This window comes from Plodia interpunctella, chromosome 13, assembly GCF_027563975.2.
Source record: "Plodia interpunctella isolate USDA-ARS_2022_Savannah chromosome 13, ilPloInte3.2, whole genome shotgun sequence".
NCBI classification, from domain to species: Eukaryota; Metazoa; Arthropoda; class Insecta; order Lepidoptera; family Pyralidae; genus Plodia; species Plodia interpunctella.
The window spans coordinates 6,950,108-6,969,285 of NC_071306.1; the positions used below are offsets into that span (position 1 = coordinate 6,950,108).

At 34.4% G+C, this 19,178-nt stretch overlaps 1 long non-coding RNA gene across 1 annotated transcript in view; it reads left to right on the forward strand.

Moving 5' to 3' along the window:
- Positions 1-19,178, forward strand: part of LOC128674620 (uncharacterized) — a 22,254-nt gene continuing 3,076 nt past the window's right edge. Inside the window, exons 1-2 of the long non-coding RNA XR_008405184.2 lie at positions 1-497; positions 9,680-9,730. This is a non-coding gene — a long non-coding RNA (uncharacterized LOC128674620). The remainder of the gene's footprint in view (positions 498-9,679; positions 9,731-19,178) is intronic.

Here is a 19,178-nt window from a genome sequence, read left to right on the forward strand (position 1 = left end):
ATTAAGTCTTGTCTTGACGTGTTAATTACGTAAAGTACGAATATGCCAATCTTCTATGAATGCTTTTATACGCTGCTAATGGTGGTGCTACAATCAAGTTTAGCGTCCCAACATTCTGAGATTGCCGCTAAAATTGTTGGGCAAAAGCAAGTGGCGGAAGGTTGCAGCAGCACACGCCAAGATTGGAGCATTGTGCGAGGAAAACGGACGCATGACGCGAACACATTCGCGAGACGCTTATTTTTCAGAGGCGAGGCGAGCTGGCGAACGTGTCCCCCACCACAGCATGACAGTGACCCAAATGGTGCGCCGGCGCAGTCAGTTCCGTGAGCCTGTGTCGCCTGCTCGCCCGCGCTCGAGCTCCACACCACGTTCTCTCGCGTAGCCGTACGCCGACATTCAGTGTGATTACCTTATGATTTTACTGTGCAAAATGCTGTGAGTGACCGCCGTTCACGTGCCGTAGTTTGACACGGATGGATAATTTTTAAATAAAGGTAAGGTAAAGCGACAAATAATTGCTACGACGAAAATTTGCGGCCAGTGACGAAATTGTACAGCGAATTAAGTGTAGTTAAATTGTAATGGAAAGTGGTACCGGGCGCACAGTAGCGTTGCGTCAGTGAACGGTGTGATGAGTCAGCTGCGTCTCGAATTTTCCTTTCGAAATAATGTCATTGTCATAGAAAGGATGTAGGCATGTCGGTGGCGGTGCGGTGGTGATGGCGACGCCGCCCAGCAACAAGACGTCGCCGGCCGGCGGCGCGTGGCCGCGGCCGTCATCTCACAAGCAACCTAACGGCATCGGATTCCTCTCGGCCGAAATTCCGCTGCGGACATTCACGCCACGACCGACTGAAATAAATCGCTCGTTTAACGCAAATAGCACGACAATGTCGCCGCATTGACAGACGGACGAGCATTTCCGCTTCTCTTTTTATCTGTCTCCACTGTGGCCACTAAGCAGCCCCTACCCTGCCACTATTCAGTTTAACATGCCATGAGGTTGCCCGAACACTGTTCATAGGTTAAAAGTGTAATTTGAGTCTGTTATTAGCACTCGCTCGTAAAACTAGTAAAGTAATTTGAATCGCATATCAAGTAACAGGACTTACAAGAATAACATCATCATAGGTTAAGTAAGTAAATTTTCCACGGAAACGATAACGATGCAAATATTGACGATTTGAAGTTTTATGTGTTGATGAAGTTGAAAACTGCAGACGGTTTGATCTTTCGAGAAACATAGACAGGCGCAAAGCGTTTTGCTAACATGCAGCCACATGGTGCAAGAGAAGTCTGTGATCTCAGTTGCTCTTTATAGACTTAAGAAAGGTCAGGAAGGTTTATCAAGTGACAGCTATTTCTACCTAGTAGCTGATAGTTGAGGAACAGTCGGTAATTGTATTATTACATTTGTGGCTGATATGAGCGGTGACGTCACAGCAGCGATTACGCCCCCCATCTCCCCGCGCCTGGACCGTTGAACTTGCGACATTGTCGCTGATAACAACGATTATATGATGTGACGAATCAGAAACAGATGTAGAAAGAAAGTAACAGCATTTCTATGGAATGAAGACAAAGATATGGAACAAAAATGTATGTGGAGGTCTTCCTAATAAATAATCCAGGTAAAGAGCAATTTTAGATGATGGAGCATATTTTCTTGAATCAGATTGTTTACTTCCTCCTTGCTTGAGAAAGGAACCTCTCAGCTTCCAAAAGCCAAGCACAGTGTATGTGACTGATTTGTTAACTAGCGACGAGGTAACACATGATGAATAACAATTAGCTATTATTCAATTAAATTCCAAACTTGGTAGGAAAGCAAAATATCCAAGTCAAATCGACCTCAATTGATTAGTGAAAACTTAAGTAGTAGAAGGGCAAAGAGTAAAACCGCAAACCAAAATATTTATTAGAATAGATGAAAGAATTGTAATTGACCTTTCATATTTCTTGTCTGTTGTCATTATTAGAGGTTGGCTCTCCTCCTTCTTCCTCTGGCAGAACATTCTATCCTGCGTTCTCTGTATGTTGAGCTTTGCCCAATCCATATACTTGGAAACTATTGTCAACCATTTGACTGGCAGGCCTTTGGCCCTCCTCTTTAAAGATAGCCATTGCCTATTTGACAATATATCCTCGGCTCACCTCAACAGATTTTATTTAAATTTATTTATTTTTACTACATTAAAAAAACTATTTCACTAAATTATGAATTTATGTAGCAGAACAGTACACCTAGATAAATAACAACTACTGATATTCAATTCTTTTGCAAAGATAATAATGCTAAAAAATCGAACGCGAAAAATATTATATATTAATATTTTTGTATACCCTAAAACCTTTAATTTAACTTATATTTATTTCATGTAGGAGCCTAATTAATATGCTGTGTGAATATGTATGTAATCCTCTTATTTTCTAAAAAGTATTTTTTTACAAAATTATTTTTATGACCGATATTTTTTTACAAAATTATTTTTATGATACACATACTACTCTCTACTCCCCAAGAGATAGTGCACATGTTTTTTGTGCGTTATAGATACTTATTGTCAAGAGCTGATGCTTTTCTTTCAAGATCTTACTATCATCACTAAATTGATCTGCATCGCAAATGTATGTTATGTATATATGTATGTTATCAACTTTATAAAAAGTACTATTACATTATTATTATTATTTTCGTGTATTTTCAAGAAGTCAATAATATAATTGATAATAAAGAAGGACAGCGAAGCTTTCCTAAAATAAGATTCAATCACAAAGGCGTTGTGAGTTGCACGATATGGTTTTGTTTGAGGTTATCGCTCGGAGGTCGGAGGACGACCGGCGGCGGCGAGACACGTCGGGACCTGTCCCACTATGCGCATGCGCACATTGCTCTCTTTTCTCTGTTCCTGCTAATTTCAATCTCAAGAATTCAGGCGCAATTTTGTTTTTTGATTTTTTTAACTGAACCCTATTATAGGGCATAATATAGAAAACCTATCATAGGTAGGTACTCAAGTTCAGCAGAAGTAAAGTTCTGGAATATCAAACTTACTGTCATTTATTTAACAACTGTGCTATGAGTAATAAAACAATCTAATCGTACATTATTAAATGAAATATTTTTTAATTTTACATTCTAAACCAATTGGTTTTTAAAAGACGAGTTAAATTTTTGTTGGTCTATTCTCGTAAGTAAGCATCGGAGAGTGATTATCACGTTTCTTTGCTTAAAATATTTATGAATCCGAATCAGAATGTGCGCAATTGAAACACATGTTTCAATTATATGACAGCAAGTTAAGTAAAATATAAGTTACCTAAACTATGACGAATAGATTTTTAGCAAATAAGCTTAAAGGTAATGCGGTAATTATAACCACATGTGTAGGTTACCGTAGTTACAGTAGCTCGTCAACATATCATTAATGATATTCTATGAAAACTTCAATATATATACATGTATATGTACACATACATTTTACACGAACTACTTGTGGAAAAATGTGAGGCTAGAAAATATTATTCAACCAGTGGTGGTAATGTCTACAAAATTATGTCCTGCCAGTTTTTCTATAAAGTAAATAAACCAGCCAGGTTTTATGGCTGCGTGCGCGCATGGACCCACAATGACTCACACAGGTTCAGACCAGATCCGGTCGGTGGACTGAAGTTTTTTTAGCTTTGACTTACACATTAACTTCGTGTGATGCTTGCATTATATGACTTGTATTTACGCAGTCTTAAATGTGATTTGAGTTCAAAGTTCTTAATTGAGCAGAAAAAAGAAATTGAATAAAATATTATTTTTAGACTTTAGTATGTTATCGTCAGAGAATTTATAGGATTTTTGTCTAATCTTAAGATTATTGTTTGTTTATTACCGGTCAATACATATTTATCTTTTGTTTTAGAACTACTGTTTTGTTTATTTTTTGTTTTTTTTTCTTTTATATCTTAATAATTACCTAATCTGCTTCTAGTTGTAAAAAAATGTTAGTGGCTTTTTTGTTTCAGAATAAAATTAAGTATGAGCTCTCTACCTACTTTCGATTTTTGGTAGTAAATGTTCCTATTGTTTCATAGACGATATGTGCCGGAGAAAATATAAATAAGAAACAATATATTATTTCACAAAAATAGTATTTTTGCCACCAGTTTTATTGTAACTATACACACGGACTGCGTAACGCAAATGTATACGTGATATGAAATCCCTATGCTCTTGGATTCCTTCGTTGGAAGTCGACTCCGGGTACACCAGGTTATGCTCTTCATGCTAAAATAAATGATTCTGGTCTCTTCTATTCTGGCACACCACTTGCATAAGCTGTGACGCAGTTGGATGCATCGTTCGTAACATCTCGCTCTCGTGTGATAGCGAGTGGACAACAAGGACAAAGGTGAATGCGCTAGATGCATGCAAAACACCCGTTTTTCTTAACTATTGGAAATTTTCTTCCGATAATTCGTAGGTTAGGTAGGTAGGTTATTTAACTTTTTATTTCATACGTGTATAGTGCTCTATTGTCAATAAATTAAACAAGTCAATAAATTCGATATTATGGCTAGAATAATAGCATGCGTTAAAGTCTCGAGAGAAAATCTCCGTTTGCATTTCAAACAAAAAATATTTAATTTAGAAAAAAAGTGTGATATAAGTAAGTATGTACACATTTAAAACAAAGCCAGTTTATTTATGTTCTTTTCTTCTATTTTAATCTGTGTCCGCTCTATCGATAACGAGCGACAGACAGAATGTTACAAAGAAATGATACAAGGTTCTGAACAGAAGGAGAGATAACAGGTACTGTCGGCCCAGCATGTTTACATATAGATTACGGTAGACAAAGGATGCACTTATTTATAGAAGTGAACGTTCTCGGAGGTACTAATTAAGTAAAGCAATATTCTTTTTGCTATCATGTTGTACATGATATTACTAAAACTACTTAATAAGTAACTGATACGGGAGTTTCTGTATAATATGTATGACTTTTTCAAAATATGGGCTGTACTGAAATATAAGGCATAAACAAATATTCATTCTAATATTATAAATGCCAAAGTCTGTCGCCTTTTTGCCGCTTTTCTGTCGCTTTTTTTCACAGCGCAGTTTTGCCGAACCAAGATACCGCGGACGGAACTGCGGACAACAGCTCTACTAACATATAAATTTAGACCTACTTAATGTAAAATATCTAACAACGTCAGTTTGATAGGTCGATTAGTCAGTCAGCTCAAAAGTGAGATGCAAACAAGTCTAAAAATATTTTAAAAGAAAGCAGCACAGTTGAATCGACAAGATACGATGGTGGCGATGATATTACGTGGCCAGCTATGAGCGCGTGATTCAGTGGGCGCCGAGCTGACGTGGGCAGGAACGCTGCGTCAGCGCACGTCACTGCTAGCTTTGAACCCGTCACAAATAAATTTAGAACGGAATGTAGGCAAATATTTAATAGACATCCCCTAAAACCGTAAATTCGGGCTTCCGGCAAACATTGGCCGCTCTCCAAATGAAAGAATTTATAAAATGGATTGCGACAACAAAGAACATCTGACTGTGACAAAGTAGTCGTCAAATGATTTGTGTCGGTTGGTTTCTTGTTGTTTATAGGCCTGTGATCAATTAGGTCTTTAGTTTTAAAAAGTTACGAAAAAAAATGCATAACCCGCCTTTTCAAACTTATCCTTGATTATATAGGTTAGGTGCTATGTAGATGTTTTTTAATGCAATATAATGACTAATATTAACTGTGTTAGGTGTTACTATAAAATAATATTAAAATGTATATCTAAGTTTAGACTTTGAAACAAATCAACACTTCATATGCTAGCTGAACCGACAATAGCAATTGTTTTAATTATTTTTTAAGTTATTAGCCATTTCAAGTTAATCTAATTACGGCTGGGATACTGGATGTAGGCGGTGAACTTAAAACATACATATAGATGGTCGGTTTCGGCGCAAGCGCAATCTAATCAGTTAACGAACTGCGACGGACGGCGGCGCCAAGAATGCCTTAATTAGGACGTTAAACTTCAGGAGATAGGTATACGCGATCGCTACAAAGTACAGTTGAGTGTACTTGTGTAGATAGAAGAGATTTAACTTAATCTATAGTATTCACATGAATGTGAAGGTGTTAATTGTAGCATTTTTTGTGTGCAGATGGGCATATTTTTATTAATCTTGAGTGCGTTTGAACTCAATCTATCCTGATGGGAAGCAAATATGTGATCTAGGGTATTCCACGCAAACTCAAAAATGCCTATTCATTTAAACTCAATTGGTGTGCAATTGCGTCATCTGAAGCCAATTTGAGTGCAGATCAATTGACATATTTTTCAATGCATATGAGTCCTCTGAAGTTTTTTTTTTAATACAATTAAGTCATCTCGAGTATTTTTTAATTCAAATGAATCATCATCAAATGAAGTATTTTTGAGTATAGATTGGTCATCAGAAGTCTTTTAAAAAGTGCAGATGGTTCCTCTACCGATGATGGTTAGATAGACCCATGGACTGCGACAGCAATTGCATTTATGAATAGAAGTCTTAAACGCATCCTGCTTCCTCATCTCTCACAAATAATAGATAGACTTTATACGCTAATATTCAAGATTTTTTTACAGTTACAAAATTTATCTATTTCGTAATGTAACTATGAAGTTTCTTTGCGAAAATTATAAATATTACAAGGAACACATGATAAAAATAGAATAGTGACTAGTGAGTGATCAGATGCGTTCTAAATAGATTCCAACAATACTTGGGGCAGTAATAAACATCATCAGAGTTCGCTATGACGCAGTGCAGGCGCAGCGCCAACACCCACCGCACAAGTCTTGAAACACGTACCAGCTCATTCGGCCACCCATAACGCTATGACGCCCGAAAATAATAGATTGGTGATTTTGCTTTGTTCATTTAAATTATAGTTTGTTAAACCGCAAGATCCCGTTTAATTATTTGATGCAGAAAGACTGGGAAATGGCAAGTGCCAAACAAAATGGAAAAGTCAACTGGGCTTCGAACGTCTAGTGTGGAAAAGGTCAAGAAAAAGATTGATTATCTCCTCGAACCAGCTTAATAAAGTGGGATTAGAGACTTTTGTGCCTTCTGAAATAAACTAATTTAAATTTAGAATACTATACGAAGGAAATAAAGTCTCATTTCATGTGAAAGAAGTCATTCGTAATACTTTACATTAATTTTCGTGATTCCAAACATGCTTCCTAACCTGACACTGTGGATGAATTTATAGAAATAACTGTAAAAATAAAAGTTTATCAAGTAGGTATGTTAGTCTATTTTGACTAATATCAAAATAGACTAATATGAAATTTGAAGTTGATTTTAATATTACGTGACACATTTCATGGAACAAAAAGAAAGTAAAGAACTATTGCGTATTATATTATTATTTATCATTATCTCAACTTATATTATTATTATCATATATCTCAACTTTTTAGTAAGTATCATATTAATTGATTTTACTTTATCTAATGTGCAGGTGAAATCACGCTTTGTAAATTACAACAATTGCAAAACCATCATAAATTGCAATAGTAACTATACACGCAGTGAGTAAGTTCTTGAAGGTCCGGTGAATAACTATATAATATTTATTAAAACACATTATATTTTATAAACCATTACCTACTTCACCTATTACCATTATACAATATATATCAACAATACAGAGAACGAAACAATCATAATATAAGATCCTGATAATACCTAGTATATAATTTTATTATATATCTCGACTAACGAAACGACTTCACAAAACACAGGCTTGACTGTCCTTTTAAAAAAAAAAGTTAAAACTAAAAGACTAGCACTAGCCGGTTTTTGTAATTATTTTATTATGGAATGTGAGCGCAGAACAAAATTTGAATTTTAAATTGACAGCTATCAGCTGATGCCATGACTTTTTTATAAAGACTGCTTGAGTATGCGGCTCGGTCCATGTAATTAGAGTTTTTCCTGAGACGGGCTCCGCTCGGCGTTCCCTCAGGAATGCGCTCCGACAAGTCCAACAGCTGTTCGTGATGTAATGATCAGCCGCTTATCGTCAGATACGTCACACGACTATGCGGACTTAGGAAGATTTACTGATAACATTCCGATGTTTCCAAAAAAATCTGCTTAAACGCTATACAGTACCACGTGATCTAAACTCAATAATAATAACAGCTTGATAAAGGGAGATTCAATATGGTATGATATAATTATTTTCTTAGCAAAGTATCATACTTGTGTGGAAAATCCACCGTCCTCCTATTAATTTTTAAAAGTTACTTATTCAGTCACTTTTTCAGTAATAAAAGAAAGTTATCGTTATCACGTGTAATTTTTATAATCTTTCCCAAGTGAGAGTGACGTCCAGTGTTGAAGCTAGTTGACATGTTGATAAGAAAGGAACACACTACTTGACACGTCTATCGATATGTGTACTTTAGCTGATAACACGGTTAGATTTAATGTGCTATAAATTATTGTCATTAAACTCATGACATTCTGTTATTTTTATGTTAAGACTAGTCGATTAAATGTTGCTAAAAAGAGTGCATTTTATTTTAAAATATTCTTTGGAATGTAGCTTGCTTTGTGTTTTCTGTTTCGACTCCAAAGTGAATTTTATAGACTAACTATTAGTATATATAAGTATATCAGATACAATACTATCAAATAAGTACTTACCTACCTAAGTGGTTTAGACCCGGGCCTTTTGTAAGAGCGGATGTAAGCACTGGCTGGTTTTTTCTTTCATAGTTACCGGCTTATTATTTTTATGGTTCTGTAAAAGATAAAAAAAAAAGTGGCCAATCGTTTTAACTTCACTTTGAAAAAAGAATAGCTTTTCTGCTTTCAGATTCTTACTTTTTTATTTTTTATACTCGATTACCCCTGACGTCAGAAGGAGAGGACTCAAGTTTAACGTTTTAAAACATTTAAATCGATTTCGTGTATCTGTATGCCTGTCCGTGGCATCATTGAAGCCAAAGGGCTGAAACGATTTTGATCTAGATATTTTATTTTAAAGAGAATTTAACCATAAACTTTGCTGAGAAAATGTGTGTTCAGCCGTTTGGAAACCGTCGGCCCTTTTTTCTAGCAGATGAAATGATGGCAACAAATACGGATTCGGCCTTTTCTTAAAATTTGAATTTATTTTTAATTAAAGGAGTGAGTGACGTCTTATTTTGACAGTATAATGTTGAATATTCAAAACCTACAAGTGAAACTTGCTTGACTCACGTACACAGGTGACATCATAGTTATTGAGTAACTGCCGATCAAATTCACACATCGCTGCCTCTGACTCTGGCTGTTTGCTAATGTTTCCTCGAAATAGATAACGAGGTGACCCCGACACCACACCATATATTCATGAACCATTGCACATATATTTGAAGGGATTTTCCTTAGTAACATAGATAGTTAAACGTGAAAAAATATAGCAGTCAAATTACGAATGGTAATAATTTCCACGATAACTTCAATATAATTAACTATTAGCCACACAAATTAATAAATTGTTGTTGTTTGCAAATAATTATACGTAGGTACGCAATTAAGATAAAATAATATCTAGGTATTATGTAGTTTATTAATTAAGTGTATGACGTGATATTTAATCGTATTTTTTGTTATTTCCAGGTGTTTTGCTTACTGAATAATGACAAATGTCAAGTGATCAACAAAAATTCGGTGAGACTAACATTTACCTACATTATATGATAAAATAAAGATTATATTTTTGGATATTAGTTTGCATATCGATTTAAAAGTGACTCAACTACGCTAACGTCATTGGGTTCATGAGTTGACAATAAATAAAATCTAATTCAGCGAGTGTCGCACTTGACCTGAATATCAATACATTCTGGCGGAGGAACAGGAACCTGGCTGCCGGAGTCAATGTCCCGTCGAGAAAAAAAAATAATGTAAATAGGAAGACGTACTTGGAAATACTTATACGACTGAGTGTTATTTCAGATTATATTCTACTACCCATGTACCAAATTTCATAATAATCGCCCCAATAGATTTTGCAAACATACACACATACATCCTCACAAATTTCGCATTTATAATATTAGAAGCATATACGAGTATATTTTATAGGAAAAGATAAATTAGAAGTTTTTTGTATTTACATTTACACAGTTAGGCATGAGCGTGCAGGCGGCGGCGTGTGTCAACATTACACAGTTTGAATCACGTACCTGATGAGGATAGTTGTATGATTTATTTATTAGAAGTAATGAGATGAGTTTCATATATTATCACCGATAGGTACAGATATATACTATAATATATTTATATGTATGGTCTCTGTCTTCCACATATGGAAATACGGGATAGACAAACTCAATTCACATTCAAAATACTTATTTCAGACAGTCCATATAATTTGATATTAACTTACACTAATGAGATACCCAAAATAGAGAACAATGTATGTACTCGTAATAACAGAAGGGCAAGTGAAGAAATAGAAAGCAAACATTCCAGTACAATCAGACCTCGTTTGGGTCGATTAATTTGCATTCATTTGTTTTGTATCTAGTCTTATGTACCAGTAATAGCTACTTCTCCCGCGCATTCTAAAAGTCAATCAAGGGAAAGATAAAAAGGCAATGCTATCTAAAAACCCAAGCTCTGTCTACTCCGCAATAAAGACAAAGATTGTAATAAAGATAACAACGTGATTCTACCGTAGGCAGCCTGATTTGCTCATTTGACAAAAAAAAACATAAAATATCTATTTTGATGGTATCTGTTATGACATAGTATGTATTATTTTTCTATAACAGATTGATGAAATAAAAAAAATGTGATTTTAAAAACTGCCAATTTATAAAATGTTGATACGCATAAGCTGCTATAATAACGGATCATTGAAAAGTCAATTAATAAAATGCTTACATAAAGAACGACTATAAAATGCCATATGAGTAAATACCCTCAACAGCCAGCCGTATGCTTAGCTTTGGCTTTAGGTACAGCAGTACAACAATGTTGAATAACAAAGCCTTCCGCCATTTAAGTTAGTTAAGGTAGTTAATTAACAGTCTGTTTAGTCAGTTTTGCGCTATCCATCGCCAACCGAACGCTATTCTTTCGAAAATGATCCAATTTATAACCTAATACCTAACTAACGCGATTCTCATCAATGTATAACAAAGCGTGTTGCGTCGGTGTTGGCCGCCGATAATGGCGGACTAGGTATTGCGATGACGTAGACCCGGGGTCAACGACACCTGAGTCACATCCTGCCGCGCCGGCGCACTTCACAAGACGCAACCAACAGATCATCAACATTTCAAAATATGAGATACCTAATATGCAACGAGTGATTTTAGTAAATCTAGTTCGACTAGATTGGGCTAACAGAAACTGGTTCCCAAACAAATGCCTTCGGATTTATTTTTTTACACATATTTGGCGATTATTTATAGCTAAAAGTTACGGTTTTAATACTGTCATTATAATATTGAAATAATATTCAAAACAATAAATTGTAAATTAAAAAATTACGGCAACTACAGCATATTATTATAATAAAGATCCCAGTCGGGTCTGGCTGATTGATGATGACGAATTTTCATGCGGTTTTTACTGATAACATTGTGATTCACAAGGAAGGTTTTGGTATAATTATCATTCACATTGGAAATATGACGATATAAAACATTTTTTATATGAAAAATAATTTAAAAAACATCCGCTTATATCGGTCATAGCAAATCAGGCCGGTGGATGAATACAACAAACTATAACACAAACAGGTTAATTCGTCGAATTAGCCGAATTTAGCCCGGCCTGTGCCGTGCGATTAATGCATTGCTGCAAAACAGTCCAGTGCATACTGATTTAAGGGTAAATTTAATTAACATAATCTAAAAATTAAGCAATTGAAACTGAACAACAAAGATATAATTACAAAACTAAAACAAATGAGAAAATATCCTAATCCAAAGAGCTACGGCGTAGCATACCTCTACGATTTGCTACGCAGTGGGACTACGCGTATGCTACGGCTACGGGATACTTTTAAACGCTACATTATTTTATAAATTTCATTTCAAGATTGTATCTAATAAAATATTATTATGCATTGATGTTTTACGTGAAACGTTTTACGTAATGTGAATAAAATAAATCAACTAGTTCGGTATTTATATGATATGTAAAAAATACGTTATCATAGGCAAGTTATGTATTCTAAACAAGGCCTATATATAGTTTTGTTATAGTTTATGATTTTATATGAGAAATAATATTTACTAGTTCAAAAAGTGCATGAATGTGGGTGTCAGGCTTATCTGCATATTCCTTTGGAAAGACTGCATCCAAAACCCACTCTTTGATCAAAATGTACTAGAACATTCCTTTGAAGTTGAAAATGAAAAACTACTAGTTTTTCATTAATTTGCCACTCACACCGACATTAAAATGCGAAAATATAATTCCTAGTTGAAAATATTTTCTCAATTTCTCATACTCAGATAGCAGTGTATGTTTTTTGTTTCCTATCGACGGTGGGAAGTGAATGAATAAAAGAATACCACAAAATCTGCTACGATTTTTGTTTTTTAGATATTATAATCAGTGTAATTAAAAACATAGCTGCGAAAGCAACCGGGATAACACTCCGATGAGAGACAGCGTAATTAAAAGATACGTATTCTAAATTTTCATAATACTATTGAATACTATTTGGAATATTGTTTTTTGTATGTTATGATACGGTTAAAAGCGTGTGGCAATTTATTACTTTCGAACCTTATTTAAGAATCTATTTGACACATTTTATAGCTAATAAATGTTGAACCAGTTGAACATAGATACTTTATAAAATTCAATTTTCTTTGTAACTTCTTAAACATGTCTTTGAAAACGTGTATGCTATGTTATTCAAGTGCCAGCTAGTCAAATGAAACTGTATATTTTTTATTTCAGCCGCTATATCAAATTTCCACGAAATTTAAGCGAAGCGCGACTGGGCCGTGAGTGTGACGTCACAGTCCAGTTGCATCCGCCATATTGATCCAATCAAATAGACAAAATTATGATTTCAGTACCAGTTTTGTATATAATCGCTGACCATAGCGTTTAACAAATTGCTTCATCATTTTGATACTATTATTACCAGTACATTGTTTGGATGTCCGTATTAAAAATATATGTACCTACTTATATGCATATATTTATTTTTTTAAATCAATATAAACGTTTATAAAACTACAAAGAGTTTATGAACTAAGTTAAATTAGCTCTACATCTTGTTTATTCGCTAAGTTAATAAACATTCACTGAAGTGTGACCAATTATCATAATCTATTCTTGTTTGAATGTACCGACTCACTGCTCCTTTACTAACTACATAATTGAATAATTACAATTTATGTCTCTTGCTTGCATTATATTGAAACCTGTGTGAGAAAAGCCCTCTTGAAAAACTTTAAAAAGGTGTTTTCAAAATAAGAATCCATTTTTACATTTGGTTATCGTGTAAAAAGGGCAATAAAATTATATTGAATATGTCATAGAGCCACCCAATTCAGTAATGATTGTGCCCACATGCCCGCATTTTTAATCACAAACAAGGTTGAGGAAACGTCATCAATGTTTCGGTTTCACTCCGGGACCGTGGCGCTGCGGACGCTCGGCGACGCTCGCGCCAAGCTCTCGTTCAATCAAGTGGCCGAAATCGGCGCAGGCTGTGGCGCGAAGGCTCGCGATTGGCCGAGACAGTCGGCGGCGCGGCGCGCGCGCAAGGCCGCCGGTTTTCCCGCGAACAATGCCAAATGGTGCATTTGTCAAGGTGAGTTCGTTCACCGCCGACGCCGGCGCCGCGCTCCTCCGCGCCGCTCGAAGGTCGCCACAAGTCACCCAACCGAGCGCTTATTTCACCCGTGCCGTGCTGAATCTACATTCATTAGCATCCGCCATGAATTACAGGTGAATTTTTTTTTTTAACTTTTATTACCATTTCTCTCTGCACAACGCTTCGTCCGAAGATCCGTTCGTTGCTGGACGCATCGTTTTACACGTACAGACTTGTTTTTGCCGTGATTCACGATTAGTCCCCTTTTTTGTTAATGTGAACGGAAATATTTTCTTTGTTATGTCCATACTCGATTTATTTTACTGAAGTTTTCTAATTTACTGAGTAATTATAACAGAACAGAACTAGTTGAAACCAAATATATTTTCACAAGTCTGCGCGTGTTTTAGCAGCAATATTAGGCGGTGTGCTTTTTACGGCGAATATTTTTTGCTACAGTCTAGCAGCTAGCAAAAAATTATTAAGGACTCTTTTATTTGCTTGTAACTCAAACATAAACAAAAAAATTTTGTATTAGACTATTTAATATTTCAGATTTTTTACCTAATGTGTCTTCATATTACATCAGATTATCATCAAAACTTTTAGTATTTTATAAGCTCTAATATGGTTTAATTACTATTTAATTAATGAAGAACAAGAAAAGAATGCATCAAGGAACAACAGGAATCAGCAGAACTTACACAACACGAAGAAATATCAAGTGCTACGCCCGGATGAAATTCCCGTCGGCCGGTTGTAAATGGTCGGTGGGATCTTCGTCCGTTTGTATCGCTGATATGTATTTACATCGATGGATAAGGCTGACAACTAAAGGAAAGCAAGAAAAACTAGGCAAATTGCTGTTTCTCCAATCGCGGCGTTATTTAACCTGCTTTGAAAATTCGCCGACGGCAAACGCCTGCGCGCCTGTTCTGCGCTCTACGAACCCGATCACAACTTTATTTTGTAATTGCTCAATTTGAAATTATTATAAAATAATATATTATTTTTTAAGTTTTTAAATCAGCTCATTTTATAATGTGCTATTAATTTAGTTGCTAAGTTAAGAATGTACAATGGTAGTTACCATTGTAAATTGTAAGCAAAATTTTTTGTTATTATCATGTTTTTTTTAGAAATCGAGATATTAGTTTATCTTTATTTATTGTGTACAATTATTTATTTGACAAAACTCTGGCACTTTGCATCAATTTACTAGTTTTCCACCAAACTAAAAGAAAGCCGAGGTGACGGATAAAATATATCACTTCCTGTCGTATTATCTTTGATCGTCGTATGTCTTTTTCATTGATGAGGTCACACCGTAAATAAAGTAAATATATTTAATTTTATCTATAATTTTACTTTGTTCGTAACAATATGTCTGCTCAAGACTTAAATAATGTATAACCGAGTGAGGTATCGAAATGAAGCCACATAGATTAGTGAAAGATCACAAAAATGTATACAACTTGTATATTTAACCGTACATTTATAGTTGCCTATGAAAATGAAACTAAACAGATTTATAAAATTTGTATGGATATAATAAAAGTTTTAACAATGTCTTCTAACTTGAAATGTATGAAATACTTATAAAATCAATCATTTTCTGTAATATATACATATATATTTATTATAATATTTTTTACAAAACAAAACATGGGCAAATGAAAATATTTAATTTATTGATAATAAATAATTATTAATCTACTATTTTGACAATGTTTTGTTTTGCATTTGCAAATAGATTATTTTCTATAATTTTTTAGAACCATCCCAAAAAGATGTAAATGATTGACTGAGCTACGATGTAGAGACTTATTTGTAATACCGTAATTTAATTGTGTAATTCTTGTTACATGTGATACATAAAGTAACATGAAATAATTTTTTCCTAGGTTTTGCATGCAAATATTTACAAATTTTTAATTTTAAATAGTACTTATTGCCTAATTATGTGATATGAAAGATCGGAACCTGGTACAAGCAAACTCTTGCTTAAAAGAAGGTTCCAAAAACGTTTCTATATCTGTGGTTTCAACACAGTAATATATTTTGTTAATTTTGAACCTTTCTTCGAATAATATGATAATCTCAAAATAGCAGGTTAGCAATATAGCAAAAATTGTACTCAAGTCGAGAGATAAGTTATCTAATATTAAATAACTATTTTTGTTAAAAATTTACCACAAAATATTTTTTTACAAGTTGGTCTAAATATGAAAATATCCAAAAAATATTGTTTAAATATGTCACTTTTGGTAATTTTAGTACATAGCCACTCTACAATATTGATTTTTGAATAACTTAGCTACACAGGCCAATATATCACGTGCCGCCGCCGTCGGCAAAAGTCAGGTTGCAATTTAGTGACTCATCAATGCCAAATTTCTGTCCGAGATTACCTTTGGACAGATAATATTTTTTCTCTTATTTAATTTGTGGTTTAGTTACTTACAATCTTATATTCTTCACTAATAAAACAGAAAAATATACTTAAGAAAGTTATTCCCAACTAACGACTTATAAAGAAAGGCTAATTTGATGACGCGTCCGACGACAGTCAGAGGTCCCAAACATTATCAGTTCGCAGCGTATTTATTTATTTAGTATCATTTAGTTCCGTTTTTGTCGCGGTGTACTTGAAATATGTAGGATGCATATACTATTGTATGCAACATCATGCTGGATCAATGATGCTTGCGATTTCAGCGCCCCCTTGTTTCTCGCGCCCTAGGTTGCAGCCTGATTAGTATAAGGATTAATCAGACCCTATTCCCAACACTTATAGCGAAATGCTGAAAAGTAGGTAATTTTTCATAATATATGAGCCTATTATAAAAAAAACTTTATGTACAACTTGACAAGATGGCATGAAAAGCCACACTCATAAATTTAAGTTACATAAACAGTGTGGCTAAAATCTGAAGCTGAAACATAAAGGAAAAAACGACCCATTAACCCAAAACGTAATATATAATTATTATAATTGTCTCCAATATTTATAACTAGAAAAATCAATTATTTCAAATATGACCACTCGTTCTCATAGCTATAAACAGCCTTTGAACCGTCCATCGTGAACTAGAATGTTACTTTCTCGACATCACTCTGTCGGTTGACTACATTTTTGTGATAAAGTTAAATAAATGAAATAAAATGTAAATAGATTAGAATATAAGGAATGTTTATTTTAATGAAATCTAATACTTTTTATTTTTCACAAAACGCCAGCAGTCCCAACAGTACAGAAAGCTATTTAGTATAATTTTATTATGACTAGGACATAGGATCCCCGTCCAAGTCACAAACCTATTCTATCAATTTTCATTTTCACCACCTAGACTTAGGTAATGTCTCTCATTTTAAGAGTTTTTCCAATTTCTTCCTCGGCCATATTGCGTCGGTGCCTAAGATCTACCCATTATTTATTAATATAATTTCGAAAGTTCGCGAAGCCTCGAGGCGTAGCTAGTAAGTGTAGAACTAAAAAAAAAACTACACTACCAATCGAGAGAAATATCCATAGGTACTTACAAAACGGTTCACCGTTTTGTATATATATATATATATATATATATTCCTTTCATCAGCACTTGATCACAATCATAATATGTTTCAGTATACCTTTTGACCATGTACTTTATTGTGTACTTACATTGTTATATTACTGATAAAAAATTATACATAAATTTATATTTAAAAAATGGTAAGCCCTTCTGACATAATAGGGACCGACCGGACACTGTTTGAATGAGTTTCTTTCGGCATTTCTTCTCAGCATTGGTCTTTCCGAAATGACCGGAGTAGTTTGTAGCTTTGGTAAACATCATTTAATTTAGAATATGACGTGAAAAAGTGCCTGTGAAGGCCTAATTTCTGAATAAATGATTTGATTTTGATCTCTAACTAACATTTCTCTAACTACGACTCCAAAGTGGCTAATATTTTCCGTCTATCCTACTGTACCTATGCTATTTGCATAGGTACAGTAGGAATAAAGCGAAAGTCTGTCTGTGACGCTATCACGGTAAAACTGCTGACCGTTTTGATGAAATTTGATATTCTAGGACAAACATAGGTGGATGGAGCTGCGGGCAAAAACTAGTTTTGAGTTCAATAATATTGGATGTTGACAGGCCAATTCCGCATCATAAACGCAGTAGCTCCCATATTTGAAGTGTACGAGTTGGCACAATCGTGCGTGGGAAAATTCCATTAAAAAACTGTTAGGCGTGGCGTGAAAAATTAGTGGGTGGGAACAAGGCGGATGTCTGGCTGGGTACGCCTCTGTGCTCTTCAATTTTATTTAATAGTAAGAATTTTATGTTTTTGACCAGTGTGAGTTCCTAAATTATCAGATTAGTCAGTTTAATAAACACATTCAGCTGCAACTTGGGTTTTGGAGTGTGTTCTGAAAACGCACGGGATAAATTCTGGCACTACCTATGAAGATGAAGAAATATTGTGTGGACATCAGGCTGATTTGTGATTGTTGAATCACAAATCAGCCTGATAAATGGACCTTTCTCCTTAATGGATATTTTAGGGTAAGCATGCCATGACTTCTATGAAAAACATACCTACGAGAGCGGAGAATAACTACCGTCAATTATATGTCATCGTCCCACATTATGTGGGATGACCATACAGCATTCAATTTATAAATTTGGTGTTGTACTATCGATATTTTTATATAAATAACTATAGATTTTTACAATACAAAATTCACAATTTTTACAATACAATACAAAATTTCAATTCACCATGAAAAGCATACTTATGTATCTTTTCATGGTCGTATTTTGTATTCATACTAAAAAAAAATCATAGAAATCTATTACACGAAATACAATATTTAGCTCCACGACTCCACACGACGTTAAAAAATAAATATAGAGTATAATATAAATATAACAAATATATAGTAAAAATAACTAGAGCCTAAAAAATTGTATTCTGAAGTTATTGCATGGAGTATCAAACAATTATTTTCCAAGTAGGAATCAGATCTCAACTGGGTATATCTATGAATCGCACACTTATAAGCGCCGCGAGGTACAGTAAACTCCACGTCAAATTAACATGATGGGTGGACGGCCCTCTATTCCTCAGTTATAGTCTATCCAAATGTTATTCATAAAACCATATTTTTTATACATACTAAAAGCAAAGTACGTTTTGTCTCGTTCTGTCAATATCAAATTTTGCTAAGTGCAATAGTGACAACACATACTTTAGTTTGATATATGCTTTATCTTTTTTTATGAATAACAGGGCATGGCAATAGCGAGTTATGTAATGGCGTCAGTACTA